A 10,352-nucleotide genomic window follows, 5' to 3' on the forward strand; every position below is an offset into this window, starting at 1 on the left:
TTGTGAAATATGAAAGTCATAGCTCCAACCAATCAAAAGTTATTGTCAAGTTTACAGACAAACAGAGAGATTACCAGGCAGACAGACAAATGGATAGGACAAAAATTTTGTTCCCCCTAATCTTTCATTATGGAGGCAAAATATGTTGTTTAATATAATTGAAATATTGTACAAAAATATTCCTTGTTAATTTCCACAGTCCCTGCCTTCTCCAGACACAATGACAGGCCTGGATATTGACATGCATATTAGGCATTGACCTTCATCTTGGTGAAACTTACACTCAGTAGTACATATTGAGAAATCAATGCACTAATCTTTCAAAAAGTTATCATTTAAAAAACAGTTGGAAGTGTGAATACTTATCCTTATTTACAGTATATACCTGTCTGGAATGGCTTCCTTTGCTCTCTGTAACTCTTTTGTCCAGTAAAATGAGGGCTTGGATTGATCTAATGATGAACTTCTTTCACTTGGTGTAGAAAATCTGTCTCTAGAACTTTTTTGTCTCTCTTGTTTATGGGGTTCGTCCTTTGAGTATTTTGACTTCCTTGAAGTTTCTTGACATTTTTCAGCATTCATCATCTCATACTGCCTCCACATTAGAGATTCTTCAACTATCTATAATCAAAAATGTTTGAACAATGTTTGAACAATTATAGTGTATGTATAATTGTATACAGAGCAAAGTATGGAAAAAATCACATTCAGGAAGTCAATCTTTATTGTTCTGGTAACCACCTACTTGACTCTCTCTTCCAATGAACAAGAGGTTCATGGGCCTTATAGGTCACCTGAGCATCATGTAACAGCTTTCCAACAATTGAATTTGGTTTGTGTTTTCAAACCATGCAGAGCCCATGATATTCGTAATTTTGAAAGAGACACCTTTGCTCACCATAACTACATGTATAAACTAAGTTTAAAGGAACAAAGAAAATGCATTTCAATTAATCAGTAATAATCAGTAATAATTAATAGTGCCCTCAACCCACAGGAACCCCTGACCCTGGAGCAACTCTTTTCACAATTTTTGGAAAAGGCATCCTTGTTCATCATAATTGTTTAATTAATACCAAGGAGCAGATTTCAAAGCCCTCATTCATTTTTAGCCCCGTGGGGACCCGGGTTAGAATAGGTCCTCAGTACCCCCTTGCTTGTCGTAAAAGGTGACTAAATGGGGCGGTCCTTTGGATGAGACCGTATAAACCGAGGCCCCGTGTCACAGCAGGTGTGGCACGATAAAGATCCCTCCCTGCTCAAAGGCCCTGAGTGCCGAGCATAGGCCTAAATTTGCAGCCCTTCACCGGCAATGGTGACGTCTCCGTATCAGTGAAATATTCTGGAGAGGGACGTTAAACAGTATACAATCAATCAATCATTCATTTTTATTCTATAATCATAAGAGCCCCCCCCCCTCCTACCCTCTAACCCATGGAGCCTTGAAATTTATAATCTGGAAGGAGAATCCTTGCTCATCATAACTTCTGTAAATTCAATTATTTAATAGGGTTTCAATTTTTGTTGTGTTTTTTTGTGGCATGGAGAGACCCATGAATTCATGACCACCAGGAAAATTAAAATTCCATTTGCATTTATACTAAGCATTCTCCAACCACAAAATCAAGTCCCCACATGCCAATACCGTATAACAGTCTTCGCGAAAAAGAAAAATCGCCACAGGACATTCGGACAGACAGTTAACACAATTTCACAGGACCAAACGAATTTTCACCGGTCCAAAACTTTTTCATATAATGATCATAACGATGTTTTTTCATAGCATTTGAATCAGTAAACATGTATTAAGCGAACTTCACAAAGTTGTAGGGGGAAATTGTTGTTACAATAATGATTACTCTTTATATTTAAGGTAATTTGTAAACTATATTGACATATTTTGTGTCTCAAGTTATTAAAAGCTACAAGTTAATTTTTTTTTTAAATAAATGGAATCGGCTGATTGATCAAACGCAGTTTTTCCAATTGTCAGAAAAAAAATCCACTCGGGGATAATATGAATGGGTCGTTCGGGTTACAGAAAACAAACATAATTTTTTTTAGTAGGTTTTAAAACAATCACAATCAACAAATACAATAGGTTTTTAAAAGTGTGTTTTGGTATAAGATTAAGCGTCTATATGATGAAATAGAAATATAAGATTTAAAATCCTGCCAAAACGAACCTCGGACAATCGGACCGATTTTACTAGATAGTGCATGGGACCAATCAGATTTTCACCTGTTTTGTCCGACGGACCGGTGCTTTTGGGATAGACTGCGTATAAGCAGAATTTTTAGCAAGGATTTAATTTTGGTATTATTAGTGATGATGCTAAGATCTCTAAAATTGAAAATCACTAAAAATTAAGGTGGAATGCCACACCAATTTTTTATTTTATAGATCTTTGAGTCATCCTTTTTAAACAAGGGTTTAAGCACTGAAAGGTCAATATAAGCTCTTAATTATTTTATATGAATTTTTTTGTATTTTTTCAAAGGAAATGAAAAAAATTAATTATATCCAATTAAGATGCTTTCGAGTTATAATTTTGCTGTAAATGAATGTATCATATTAACATCTAATAAAATATGTGAAGAAAGGCTGGTCAGACTTTTTAAATTCTTTTATAAAAAATTATTTATGAAAATAAAAAAATCATTTGTGAATATTTTTTAAACCTATGGTTAAAAACACCATAAAACTAGTCACAACTAAGGACAACATGTTTGTCAATCATATTTTAAAAAGAAATTGAAACGAAATTGAGAAATTTTAGAGAAATTAATTTTTTTTAATATTTGGACCTAACCCGATCAAAATTAAACTGATCCCGATCAAAATTAACATAAAATGAATAAACTACTAATTTATTGCCCCATTATGCATTTACAATGAATAAATCTATTTTATTGTCAAGTTCAATAATGTTTTGACCCTTAATACACCTAATCAGACTAGTGTTCTTGGGGAAATGTTATTCATTTCCAATACTTGTACAATTATGGTTGGGATCGGATTAATTTTTATCCGGATTGGCCAAAATAAAAAAAAATAATTTTTCAAAAATTTGGCTATTTCGTTTCAATTTCTTTTATAAATATGATTAATGAACATGTTCTCCCCAGTTGTGACTGGTTTTAAGAAGATTTTAACCACAAGTTTAAAAAATATTCACAAATTATGTGTTTTATTCTCATAAATATTTTTTTATTTAAAAATTTTTAATATCTATCAACTTTTCTTCACATATTTTATTAGATATTAATGTGATGCATTCATTTACAGCAAAATTTTTACAAGAAAGTGTCTTATTTTGATGTAAATAAATTTTTCCATTTTCTTTGAAAAAAATGCAAAAAAATTCATATAAAATAATTGAGAGCTAATGTCGGCCTTTCAATGCTGAAACCCTTGTTTAAAAAGGATGACTCAAAGATCTATAAAATAAAAAGTTGGTGTGGCATTCCTCCTTAATTGTGTTTTTAGTTGTCATGGCCTCTTTAGTGAGCTTTTTAATATCGCTAAAATTACTTCTCGCTTAAAATAAAATTCCCATATTTAAGGACAAATCACAAAATTTGTGTCTCACTAAAATGTTCACTTATAAGGTATTTTCTCCTCAAATTTTGAAAATTTGACCCCACAAAAATATTGAATTTTACAGTATGAAGGTATTCCATCTGCTTAATACCCAGGAGCTGAGGAGATTTCCAAAGAATTAATGCATTTTCACTATATAAACAATAGAGCCCCGTCCTAACAACAGAACCTCTGACCCACGGACCATGAAATTCACAATATTAGAAGATACATCCTTCCTCATCATAACTATGTATGTAGTTTGTTTGTTTAATACCCAAGAGCAGAGAAGAAGATCTTCAAAGAAATAATGCACTTTCACTATATAATCTATCTAACCCCACCCCAGCACTGACCAGGGGTCTTGAATTTCACAATTTTGGTAGTAGGCTCAATGCTTGTAACAATCATACCAACAGTTTGACTGCTTAACATTCAGGAAAAAAGATTTTTAAAGATGGCATTAATTTTGATGGTTTATGCCCCACCCCTCAGGTCCCTGGACAGGGGGCAAAGATCAAAAAATTCAAAAGTTTTGTTTCCCTTCACCTCTATATGCCATATGCTAAAATTGGCTGAAATTGGTTCAGCGGTTACAGAGAAGTAGCTGAAAATATTCAATTATTCAGATGTCAAACAAAAACAGATTGAACAAGAGGCCCAGGGGCCACAGCGCTCACCTGAGCACATCGGGCTTGAATTTACCCCCCCCCCCTTTCCAGGCCTTCATCATTTGAACAAACTAGAATCCACACTACCTGAGGATGATTCCATATAAATATCACTAATCATAGCTTTGAAGTACTTGAAAAGAAGATTTTAAAAGGTTTCCCTATATATCCCTATGTAAAACTTGGGACAGCCATTTTGGCCCCACCCTAGCCCCGGGGGTCATGATTTGAACAAACTTGAATCTACACTACCTGAGGATAATTCCACATGAGTTTCATCTTTCCTGGCCCAGTGGTTCTTGAGAAGGATTTTTAGAGATATTTCCTATATATTCCTATGTAAAACTTGGCTCGGCCATTTTGGCCCCACCCTTGCCCCGGGGGTCATGATTTGAACAAACTTGAATCTGCACTACCTGAGGATGATTTCACATGAGTTTCATCTTCCCTGGCCCAGTGGTTCTTAAGAAGAAGATTTTTAAAGATTTTTCCTATATATTCCTATGTGAAACTAGGGTCGGCCATTTTGGCCCCACCCTTGCCCCCGGGGGTCATGATTTGAAGAAACTTGAATCTACACTACCTGTGGATGATTCCACTTGAGTTTCATCTTTCCTGTCTTTGTGGTTCTTGAGAAGAAGATTTTTAAAGATTTTTCCTATATATTCCTATGTAAAACTAGGGTTGGCCATTTTGGCCCCACCCTTGCCCCAGTGGTCATGATTTGAACAAACTTGAATCTACACTACCTGGGGATGATTCCACATGAGTTTCATCTTTCCTCGCTCAGTGGTTCTTGAGGAGAAGATTTTTAAAGATTTTTCCTATATATTCCTATGTAAAACTTGGGTTGGCCATTTTGGCCCCACCCTTGCCCCGAGGGTCATGATTTGAACAAACTTGAATCTACACTACCTGCGGATGATTCCCCTTGAGTTTCATCTTTTCTGTACTAGTGGTTCTTGAGAAGAAGATTTTTAAAGATTTTTCCTATACATTCCTATGTAAAACTAGGGTCGGCCATTTTGGCCCCACCCTTGCCCCGGGGGTCATGATTTGAACAAATTTGAATCTACACTACCTGAGGATGCTTCCACATGAGTTTCATCTTTCCTGGCCCAGTGGTTCTTGAGAAGAAGATTTTTAAAGTTTTTTCCTATATATTCCTATGTAAAACCTGGGTCGGCCATTTTGGCCCCACCCTTGCCCCGGGGGTCATGATTTGAACAAACTTGAATCTACACTACCTGAGGATGCTTCCACATGAGTTTCATCTTTCCTGGCCCAGTGGTTCTTGAGAAGAAGATTTTAAAAGATATTTCCTATATATTCCTATGTAAAACTAGGGTCGGCCATTTTGGCCCCACCCTTGCCCCGGGGGTCATGATTTGAACAAACTTGAATCTACACTACCTGAGGATGCTTCCACATGAGTTTCATCTTTCCTGGCCCAGCGGTTCTGGAGAAGAAGATTTTTTTAAAAATGCCATTAATTTTTAACAAATTCATGATTATCTCCCCTTGGAAAAGGGCGTGACCCTTCATTTGAACAAACTTGAATTCCCTTCACCCAAGGATACTTTGTGCGAAGTTTGGTTGAAATCGGCCCAGTGGTTCTTGAGAAGAAGATGAAAATGTGAAAAGTTTACGACGACGACGACGACAACGACGACAACAACGACAACAACGACGACGACGACAGACAACGGACAGATTGTGATCAGAAAAGCTCACTTGAGCCTTTGGCTCAGGTGAGCTAAAAAGGTCACCTGAGTGACTCAGGTGAACTAAAAAGGTGAAGATAATGAACTATGATCGATCTCAAAAACTCTAAACATAATATAAATTTGAAAACCATGCATAAATATGAACCCCCTAAAAATGTAAGTACCGTAGGAAAAGTTTGCTTAAACAATAAAATGCTTTCTTTGGTTGTTAGAGTGGTAATAAATGTCACAGCTGTTGCAGAAAAAAATACACAATCCGTGTAAGGGGGATATGTAAATTTTTATGCCATGGCTGCGACATTCATTTCCATACTAAAAACCAAAGAAAGACAATTTATTGTTTATATTTATATCTGTTTAAATAATCATTTAAAGTAGGATTAAAAAGATTAATTATAGTATTAATAATATCTACGTCTTTGTACATTTCATTGATGGAACAGCCACTGATCAAGAAATCTGTACAGGTGATATGCCTAGGGTTGTTCATGCACTGATTAATGGCAATGGGTTTTCTTAAGTAATAAAGGAGAAAGTATTCCATGGATGTAAATATTATATTCTAAAGCAGTGTTTGAAACTCACTGTAATATTAGCTAGACATGCAGGACTGATTGCTAGTGAAAGTTGTCAGCTCTCCCAAAAATCTACTAGCCTGAAAAAAATAATTGTCTTCTATAGCAATAATGTCAGTGTGAATGGGGCCAGCTCACTATTCATTCGATCCCAGAATTTTACACATCCATCTGGGCATAAATACTTGCAAATCTGTTTGCCAAGGACAAAATTTATGCGTTTCGGGCAATCGGGTTCACGATCATTTCAAACGCTGTACTAAAGACCTAATTTTTATTTTGTCAAGGCCTGTTTCAGTAAAAAGAAGCATTAAAATAATAAATAATGTGATTTTATTTTACAAGGGTTGACAATATACACTGAAAGGTAGTTGAGACTTTTAACATATTTAAAGAAACTATTTACATTATTATGTTTTTTTTCATTTACCTTATTATGACTTGTTGCATGGCGAATATGGTTTTTCAATAATGTCTTTGATGAGCTCATGTTTTCTGTCATCTTCAATTTCTGAAAATGCATGCATCTTAAAATTATTTCACTGTATCAAAAATAATACACATTGCTTGCATAATTTATGTTTACTCTCATCAGTTGATTTCTGTTCAATGTAAGAAACATCGACTGACATGAATTAAACCATTTGTTGAAGTTAAGTTTTATTAAAATAAAGTGCCAGAGCACAAATCGCCATAAATGCATTGCCATTCTGTCCCTTAGCTCACTGGATGTTGTTTACGTTGCTTTATGGATAAATCGGCCAACTCCTGTGTAGCTCCAGAACTAGTCTATAGCTCTCATAGGTGCTCCCCATGTACTTCTGTAAATGATGAAAGATAACTGTATATAGGTCTACCCCTCTATACTATAAAATGAAATTGTTGACTTTATCGTATCGAGGGGGTAGACCTTTATATACTTATCTTTGTTCATTTACAGAATTACATGGAGAGCGCTTATACTAGCTCTCAGAAAAAAAAATATATTGACAGACCGTAGAGCTATTTAAAGTGCCACCTATTGAAAATGCTGTATATTATTTACGGCGCACAAAAAGGTGCCGTTTCTCAAAATATTACTAATTATTAATAGACACAGTTATCAGGTCCAGCACAATGTCTTGATTAAGCTATATAGCTTTATAAAGCTATATAGCTTTATTAAGCTATTTAAAATAGCTTAATAAAGCTATTTATATGCAGTTTTTTACAAAAACGTTTTTAGTGAGATATAAACAAAAAGTCGCAAGTATTTGACTATTCATATATGTACTTTGGGCTTCAAAAAAACAACCTAAATCACAGAAAGTTTTAACATTGCTGTTGTAGAATACTTTTAAGCAAAGGATGAATTTCCATTGTTTGGGTAACTGCACTGGTGGAAAGTGTCCTATTGAGTGCGGTGAGGTGTGGATAAGTATGATTGCTTCTCATTGTGTTGAACTGTTACCAATCAATTATCTTGTTGGCTATAACTGACCTCCTTTATAATTTCATTCAAGAAATAATTGTGTGGTCACTCATCAATAGCCCCCCAAATTTTTAAAAATTTGTGTACAAAGTCTCTCAAGGAGACGCAATTTGGTGAGTGATTTTTACATGCATTGTATTCAGAAGAGTTCAAAGTTTAATATTTCCACTGCACCAAGGTTCGACTTTTTGCACATGCTGAAAAAATAAAACATTTGAGAAAAAATTGTAACAATATAGCTTAATCAAGCTATTCCGAATAGCTTAATAAATCTATATAGCTAAATCAAGCTATATAGCTTAATCAAGACATTGTGCCGGACCTGGTTATAGATTATTCTACATGTCTAACTAATCTTAATGAAACTTAATCAGGTCCAGTCGGAGTCCAAAGACTATTTCTACCTACGTAGCTATTAGTAGCTACCTAGGTATTTAAAGCTACCCAAAGTAGCTATTTTTACCTACTTTATATAATTTCTGCATTTTGCGACCAAAAGACCAAACGGCGCAACATGGTGAATACCATATTTTTTGATACGGTCACACTAATGATGAATACGACAACATTTTTGCCAAAAAATGATTACTTCCTAAATCGGCAATTTTACATTAGTTTCTATGCAAAATTGATAATATACGAAGTTTTCATTTTTTCACCAAATTTTTGTCATATTTATCATCAGTGTGACTGTATCAAGAAATTTTGTGCTCACCATGTTGCGCCGATCCTGCATCTGGCCACAAAATGCAAGTACAGCAGAAAGTAGGTAAAAATAGCTACTTTGGGTAGCTTTAAATACCTAGGTAGCTATCAATACCTACGTAGACCGTAAAAATAGTCTTTGGACTGGACCTGTTAATCTGTTAATAAAGATAATTGTGCTTGTATTGTGTTTACATATAATCTTCGAAATCCACAGAGAAATTCTGCTTTTTAACTTCGACAGCTTTCTCTAGACCAATATCCTGACAGTGACAACAGACAGTCACATGATGAAGATAAACTCCAAGCGTTTCGGTCTACAATTTTTCACTACTTCCATATTGATTTAGATAACTTGTACACACAATAACTCGTACACAGACCTTGTACAAAGTCAACTCGTACGTACAATCAACTCGTATGCAAGATACAAGATTTACAAGGTTAGCTTTTTAAAAAAAGCTGAGGGTCAGCCACTGGAATACAGAAAGTTTCTTTCTTGTTTTGTAATGGTTTATGATTTGATCTATCCATCATGTTGTGTTCCTTTCATGTAATAAATGCCAATGTAAGAAAAGTTAAATTCTTGTAATATTCGCTTTCTTATTTGTAACGTAATGCTGTACACAATAAATAACAAGAAAACATTGATGTAACCATCAATTGTCGCCCGGGAAATATATAAAGTAAACAATGGAAATGACCTTTGATCATCAAACCGCTTCGATACGTGTGAAAAGGCATGCGTCTAATTGATGAGACGATAGTCGCGAATATTTGGAAAACTTATAGTCGGATAAATGTCAAACAAAAACGATACCATTTTAAACTTCAATTCCTCGAGTAAATGTTGGCTGCATAAAATATAAATTGAAGGTAGACACATGCATCACCTATATTCAAAAATGTATTTAATTTTCAATTTTAGAATATAAAACACGAAGTGTGCATAGTACGTTTTTATGCGAGAAGTAAAATTCGATGATCTAAAAAAGGGGACCTGTCGTTTTTTCGATAGTAAATGATAAACAACTTTATATATTAAATGTGAAAAACATATCTATTTTTAGAGAATCACTTTATGGAAGTAAATATATTATGTATCTCGTAATTTATAAAGGGAAAGAACATTCTGATTAACAATCTTTTCAATGTTTAGAAAACCTTTAATTTTGAATAACTACTCCCACCCCAATCCCCATATACCAACACTTAAACTTATATGTATAGAGCAGCCCGGTCCTCCGGGCTGCAATAAAACATAGAGTAAATTTTAGCTAGTCTGCATCGTGATCATTGCAATGATCTCCAATAAACTCTCTTCGGCGCAGACGTCAGAGAAAGTTCATCTCATAGGCCTACCGGTAAATGAACAAAAGCCAACATGGCAACTAAAATCACGTTAAATTCTATAAAAATGATGTAGATTATGATGAATAAAAGGAAGGTATAGACTTTAATTGTGTTAGATTGTTTTAAATATTATTAAGTAACAGTTTTCAGTTGTGCATTTTGAGGCAATGCATGATGTGGAAGGGGGGGGGGGGTACTGCATGTATATTTAATTCAATTTCTATGTTTGAGCATCCATTTTAGTGTTATTAGGAAAGAAAAGAATTG

The 10,352-nt window shown here is 34.6% G+C and overlaps 1 long non-coding RNA gene across 1 annotated transcript; it reads right to left on the reverse strand.

The window, feature by feature from the left end:
* Nucleotides 1-364: 364 nt before the first annotated feature.
* On the reverse strand, nt 365-9,077 carry LOC134262556 (uncharacterized). The gene is made up of 3 exons (XR_009991030.1): nt 8,928-9,077; nt 6,987-7,067; nt 365-621 (listed from the first exon to the last, which is right to left on the reverse strand). It is a non-coding gene; the product is annotated as an uncharacterized LOC134262556 (long non-coding RNA).
* Nucleotides 9,078-10,352: the final 1,275 nt, after the last annotated feature.

This window comes from Saccostrea cucullata, unplaced genomic scaffold, assembly GCF_032062105.1.
Source record: "Saccostrea cucullata isolate Sc308-1 unplaced genomic scaffold, CSIRO_AGI_Scuc_v1 ctg11655, whole genome shotgun sequence".
NCBI classification, from domain to species: Eukaryota; Metazoa; Mollusca; class Bivalvia; order Ostreida; family Ostreidae; genus Saccostrea; species Saccostrea cuccullata.